Source organism: Gavialis gangeticus, unplaced genomic scaffold, assembly GCF_001723915.1.
Source record: "Gavialis gangeticus isolate Ggan-Ray unplaced genomic scaffold, GavGan_comp1, whole genome shotgun sequence".
Taxonomy (NCBI): domain Eukaryota; kingdom Metazoa; phylum Chordata; order Crocodylia; family Gavialidae; genus Gavialis; species Gavialis gangeticus.
Genome location: NW_017729034.1, coordinates 14,916,493 through 14,923,730, shown reverse-complemented (window position 1 = coordinate 14,923,730; position 7,238 = coordinate 14,916,493).

The window sequence follows — 7,238 nt, the reverse complement described above, 5'->3', positions numbered from 1 at the left end:
TGCCGCACTTCAGGAGGGATGTGGACAACATGGAGAGGGTCCAAAGGAGGGCCACTCGCATGATCAGGGGGCAGCAGGACAGGCCCTACGAGGAGAGGCTACAGGACCTGAACCTGTTCAGCCTCCACAAGAGAAGGCTGAGGGGGGATCTAGTGGCCTGTTACAAACTAGTCAGGGTGGATCAGCAGGCATTGGGGAAGTCCCTGTTCCCCTGAGCACTGCCAGGAGTGACCAGGAATAACGGTCACAAGCTGGCAGAGGGTAGATTCAGGCTAGATATCAGGAGGAGCTACTTCACGGTCGGGGCAGCTAGGATCTGGAACCAACTTCCAAGAGAAGGGGTGTTGGCTCCTACCCTGGGGGTCCTTAAGGGGAGGTTAGATGAGCACCTTGCTGGGGTCGTTTGACCCCAGTACTCTTTCCTGCCATCCCAGGGGGTCAGACTAGATGATCTACTCAGGTCCCTTCCGACCCTAGAAACTATGAAACTATGAAACATACAGCTACATATATTATATGTTAAATCCTTCAATAATATACATCAACTTCTCACAGAAAAACAAACCCTTATAGAAATGTTTTTCTCCATATAGAACTACATGAAAAACTCTTACCTCAGTAACCCCTTGAAACTCTCTGCCCCTCCTATCAGTCCTCACTGTTGGTTTAGTGAAATAAGTGTAAATAAGTATACTTTGATTTTAGCAAGGCTTTTGATACGGTCTCCCACAACATTCTCACAGATAAGCTTAGGAAGTACGGGCTGGATGATTGGACCGTATGGTGGATAGAAAACTGGCTGGACCATCAGGTGCAGAGTGTAGTAATCAATGACTCTATGTCTAGTTGGCAGCTGGTATCAAGTGGGGTGTCCCAAGGGTTAGTCATGGGGCCAGTTTTGTTCAATATCTTCATCAATGGCTGATGGCATAGAGTGCACTCTCAGTAAGTTTGGAGATGACACCAAGCTGTGGGGAGTAGTAGATATGCTGGAGGGTAGAGCTAGGATTCAGAGTGACATAGACATATTTGAGGATTGGGCCAAAAGAAATCTCATGAGGTTCAACAAGGACAAGTGCAAAGTCCTGTTTTTAGGATGGAAGAATCCCATGCACTACTACAGACTAGGGGCTAACTGGCTAAGCAGCAATTCAGCAGAAAAGGACCTGGGGATCACATTGGACAAAAAGCTGAATGTAAGCCAACAGTGTGCCCTTGCTGCCAAGAAGGCTAATGGCATACTGAGCTGCATCGGTAGGAATGTTTCCAGTAGGTCAAGGGAAGTGATCATTCCCCTCTCTTCAGCACTGGTGAGGCCATATCTGGAGTACTGTGTTCAGTTTTGGGCCCTCCACTACAGAAAGGATGTGGGCAAATTGGAGAGATTCCAGCAGAGGGCAACAAAAATGGTTTTGGGGCAGGGACACATAACTTACGAGGAGAGGCTGAGGGAACTGGGCTTATTTATTGTAGAGAAGAGAAGACTGAGGGGGGATTTAATAGCTGTCTTCAAGTACCTGAAGGGGGGCTCAAAAGAGGATGGAACTGGACTGTTCTTAGTGGTGGAAGATGGCAGAACAAGAAGCAAAATCTCAAGTTGCAACAAGGAAAGTTTAGGTTGGATATTAGGTAGAATTTTTTCTTGCTCAGAGGGTAGTAAAACACTGGAACAGGCTACCCAGAGAGGTGGTGGAATCTCTATCCTTGGAGGTTTTCAAGACTTGGCTAGAGAAATTTCAGATGGGATGGTCTAATTGGAGATGGTCCTGCTTTGAGCAGGGGCTTGGACTAGATGACCTCCAGAGGTCCCTTCCAACCCTCATTTTCTATCATTCTGTGATTCTATAAGTGTGTGCAGTCCTTTTTCCTCCACTTCTTCTCTGTCTCTTCCTCTCTGATCTTTTCCTTGTTCTGATCGATATAGTATTTCAGTTCATGTGGCCCTAGCTTCAGGCACTCTGTTTCAGTGAAAGCCACCAATTAAACATCCAGGACATTTGTACACATCATGGGGTTTAGTCCATCAGAGTTGAATTCTTTGCTCCCTAAATTGAAATGGTTAGATTTTAATTGAAACGGCAGGTATTATTTTCCCATCACTGTATACACACCATTGTCCTGATGGCCACAGGCACCTGCTGAAGGCAGAAGCAGCAACGGGCCTAAACCTTTTTTTCAGTGGAGCCTGCCCTCCTCTCCCATGACTGGGGGCCCCTGAGCTGCAGGGTGCTGCCTCAACTTGGAGGTGTCTGATCCAACTCTTCCTTGAGCCTGCTTGGGCTTCCAGTGCCTCACGCACCATTCCCACTGCCTTCTCTGGCTGCCAGTACACCCAGCCACCCTCCCGCCATCTTTCTGCAGTGCCCCAGGGGCAAGCCAGCCCATTCCTCGGTGGCCCCGGGCCTCCTGGTGACTGCAGGTGTCTGCTGAAGACAGAAGAGGTGAGGGGCCTTATACTTTTTTCGGCAGAACCTGCCCATGTCTCTTGCAGCCAGGGGTGAGCTGACAGATTAATGGCTGCAACGTTCCAAGTTGCAATGTTGCAAACTAAACTACATCAGGATGTGGTTTAGTTTGTGATGATGCAAACTCATTTAAAACCCCCCAAACTTGCGTATGTGTAAAGTGTGATGGCATTAAGCCACACAAAGGGACATTTTCATTACATGTACATGGTAACATTGTGATGTGTACAAGTGCTTCCAGAGGTGTCTCACTTCCCATAAGATAGTTTTAACACATGTTAATAAAGTCATTAATATTTCCTCCAGTCTTTTTGGAATGAGTCCATACAGTAGCATCTCTTGCTATAATAATTTATTTTGGTGACAGTCAGAAAGTGGTGAATCCTTTCGCACATCCCAAAACACTTGCCCCACTGTTTCTTCTTTCCTGCACTCTCCCTTGGGCACCTTGATGATCTTGTCAAACCCAATCTGTGTTTCACTTCTCTCACTGCAAGATATTTCTTACAACCGTCCATGCTAGATCAGCATGTTTACCTTTTAATTGCTTACCCACCACCACTCCCCACACATTCTTCCCTTCTCCTTCTCTGAATTTTCCCACTGGTACCATCTTGTCTTTCTCCCTTACTACTTTAATCACTTTCTTATGATCCTTCAGGACCTCCAGCCCTACCTTCAGTATTTTATACCTCTGCATGAGTCTTTCCATCCTGATGTAATGAATTAGTGGTTGCTATGCCCATGGACTCTTCAAAGAGGTCTGATATGGCCCCAATTTCCTCATAATTGCAGTTGCATGAAATCAGATGATAGATGATGCTTTTCCCTCTCCCTCATTACTGCTTTGCATATTGTGCTTACATATTTCTTATAGATGAACAATCCCAAGTCCATCAGTCTCATCCCCCATCTCTCTTGCTTTATACAGTCCAGCTCTAGTCAATCTTTCTCTTTTGTCATTCCAGAAGAACACACATATTTTCCTCTGTACTTTTGCTACCTGCCACTACATTGGGCAGGGGGTATAATTCCTTTATATAGAATAATCAGCAGTAGCACAGCCTTAACCGCTGCCCCTTTTCTGAAAAACGACAGTGTCTTTCTGGACCATAACCAAAGTATTTGTTGTATCCTTGCCCTCATCTTTTCCCATGCTGTATTGCTTTTCCATTTGGTGTCCTTTGGGATCCCTCGCACTCTGATTTTTCTCTCTCTCTTATTCTTATTTGAAGGCCCAACTTCTCCAAGCCTCTCCAGCTTCCCACTCCCATCATAGTGCTTTTTGATCTATTTAATTTAGCCCCTGTCACTTCTCCATACTCTGATGTATGTTTTAGCACCCTTTCCATTGAAAGTCTATCTCTAACTACTACATTTATATCATCCATGTATAATATGTATTTTACCTCACCACTTCCCGGTATCTTTACTCTGCTTATGACCTTGTTTTTTCTTATTTCTTGTGCTACTAGTTCCATGATGCACAGAAACAGTAGCTGTGAGAGGAGGCACACTTGTCTCTTTCATGTATGGATTTTAAAGGTCCCACTTAGATGCCCATTTATCTGGACTTGACTCTACCCTGTTCAACATATACATTTCTCTGGGAACCCCATTTTTCCTAGCGCCTTGAGTATGTAATAATGATCCACTCTGCCATATGTTTTTTTCTAAATCTAGGTTTGCTATTACTGTGTTTGTCATCTTCTCTTGATGTGAAACAGCATATCTCTGATCACACTGATCACTTTGGAGATCCTTCTATAGGGTACTATTATCTTCTGGAGTGTCTCCTTATCCTCAATGCCAGCATCTTGGTCATTAACTTACAGCACTTGTACATGTAACGGGATTTAATCCTCATTAAATTAAATAGGTTTTTTAAATTTAAAATGGTTTATTTTAAAACTCTATGTCAAAGCTTGCACTTGATAGCCTTTACAACAAATTAAGCTCAATGTGCAATTCCCAGTAAATTCCAGCAGGGGAAGCTGCATACCAATTCACCCGGCTGCTGTCTTTGGTACTGAATTACGACAGAGGGTGCATATAAAGCACTAATCCCCTCCATCACTCCCAAAAGAAGCCTCCCCCCACCCTGCCCCCAGCCAGGGATCCTCCCTCACCCACTCCCAAATTGCATGGACTCCCATGCCAATACACCTAAGAAAGAAAACACACAACTGTATAAATGTAAACCCTTATTTTAACTTTAACCTATTTTTAGGACATACATTTATTTTAACTTTATTTAAAAACAAACATTTAAAAATTCATGCCTAAAAAGTATAAAAATAAAACTTTTTCTTTTTTCCCTTCCTTATAAAAAATGTAAATAAATAAATAAATAAATTACTAGAGGTTCCACTATTCTATTCTAGTCTAGTCTAGTCTATTCATGTATATTTCCATTTATTTTTATTCTATTTACCTTTCTATCTCTGCTCTATTACATTTATGTATCTAACATATAAATATTTTGATAGCACCTATATGTATTCTGTTACTATTTCTATTCTATAATCTTCTGTCTTTCTTCTATCTTCTACTGATTTTAAACTTTAATCTTCATTTTTCCCTTCAATTTCTAATCATCTAATGGCCTCAGCAACTCTGACAGTCTTCCTGCTTCACATGTTCTTATAAAAATATGGCTAGTCTTTGTATCTTTAGTAAGATGTTCCACAAATTACTTTTGGCCTGCCTGATGTCATTGTTGCTATGTCAGGTATTATTGATGTGCTGTTAGTGTTTAAGTCTCAGGGACAGCAATGTCCATAAAAAGGTGCAGCTAGGATATGCCAACATCAATCTTGTCTTAAAGAATGACCACAGGCTTGGTTTAGTGGCAACAATGATAGCTAGGAGTATTGTCTACAAGGCATGGCCTTAATACACTTGTGATCTGAGGGCCCCTCTACTTGTTCAGATAAAGGTGTGATAGAATCTGATGCACAGTCCACACTGACATGGTCCACAGAGGTGTTGAGGCTAGTGGCTAGAGCCAGGGGTTATTACCAGCTTCTGTAGTCCGGGGGCAGGCCAGGATCAAACTGGGATCACACACTGAGCCAGAGGGGTAACAAGGAGGGGAGGTCAGGGAGTAAGTCAGGGTCACACCAGGGGTCATAGGCTGAGCCAGGGGGTTACCAGGAGCACAGGTCAGGGGAGGAACTGAGATCAAACTGGGATTTTGATTTTAGGGTCTGAGTACATGGGCAGGAATGCAGGAACAGGCATCAGGGAGGTCACTATGTTGAGCAGTAGAGGCCAGTGCTGCAAGAGCTCCTTAAGAGCAGCCCTGGAATCAGTCAGCAGGCTCAGGCTCAGCTGGCCCTGCTTAGGGGGTTGAGTGTTGCTAACCTGGTTGCAGAGGCATTGTAGAGGCCTTACACATACAATGCTTCACACATGCCACATGATTATGGGACGCAGAAACAGATCATGATTCTGGGCTCCCCCTGCACTGGCAAGCAGCAAGCTCCCACAGCTGGGAACCCTGTCAGCTGATGGGGGCCCCAACTGTGGGGGTGCACATAGCCACACCTTCGATCAATAGCATGATAAGAAAGAGCTACAAAGTTATTACACATAGCCATCTGCTCCCCCTAGCCATGCTGGGGGGAGGGGGGGGGCAGCTGCCCCCATCCTGACTGGGCCAGAGTGCGGTGGCTGTAATTCCTGGGGATGGTGGCAGAGTGAGTCTGGCCCCAGCATGGGCTGAACAGAAGAGGAGGGTAGTTCTGTGGTGGGCTGGGGCTCCAGAGCTGTACCAGGGTGCCTGGCCATGCCCCACCTCCTCCCTCCCCTCTCCTCCTGCAGACAGCATCTCCTGGCCACCCCATCCCTGTGAGCACTGGCACTGGCCCCTGTGCTGCCAGCTTGGCCATGGAGCTCCCTGCTACCACTAAAGGCCCCTCCACCCCTTTCCCCTTCTGGAGGGACAAGCACCCCCCCCCACACACACACACACACACACCCTTGCTCTGCCCTGATGCAGCCCTGGCACCCAGACAGTTTTCCACAGTACCACCAGGCACCCCCCACCACATACCCATCCCCTCCACACCCCCTGCCACACACCCACCAACCTGCCCACGCTCGCATACACATACACAGCCCCTCTGGACAGTCCCCAAGCCATGGTCTTCCAACCCCCGGTCCCCATAACCTTACCTGCATCCAGCCACTGAGGACACTTCCACCATCCCGCCTGGCTGCATGTTGGCCATGTGCATGTACGTGATGCCTCCTGCCTTCTATTCCCTTCCTTCTGTTCCCGCAGTGGATCAGAGCAAAATCCTGGTCATTGGTTCAGATTTCAAAAAACTGTCTAAGTGCAGATCAGAGGATCCAAAAAGAGGATGTGTCCAGGAAAACCCAGATGCATGGTAACCCGAAATTGGTTGACACAATACCACATAGACTCCCCTTGACCAATACAAAGTTACCATAATTTCCAATTCTCCTTTTATACAGTGGTCAAAACAAATTAAATATTATGTTTCACCGGTATTTTGAATATCTTAAGCTGTCCTGTATTGTGGGCTTTTTCAACATCCTGATTTGGGTGTTCACATTCCAGCCTTATCATTCTAGTACTGGACTATTCTTGTACAGCCATCTCCCCCTCCCCTTTTCTGGTAGGAGTGTTCATCCGGCCCACATGCCAAGATTTGTCTATGTAAAAAGTTCTTGCATTGGTGAGGTTCACCAATCAGGCCTACTCTGGCCAATGCTTTAGCAAAGCCTTTGTGTGAGCAGTGTGTG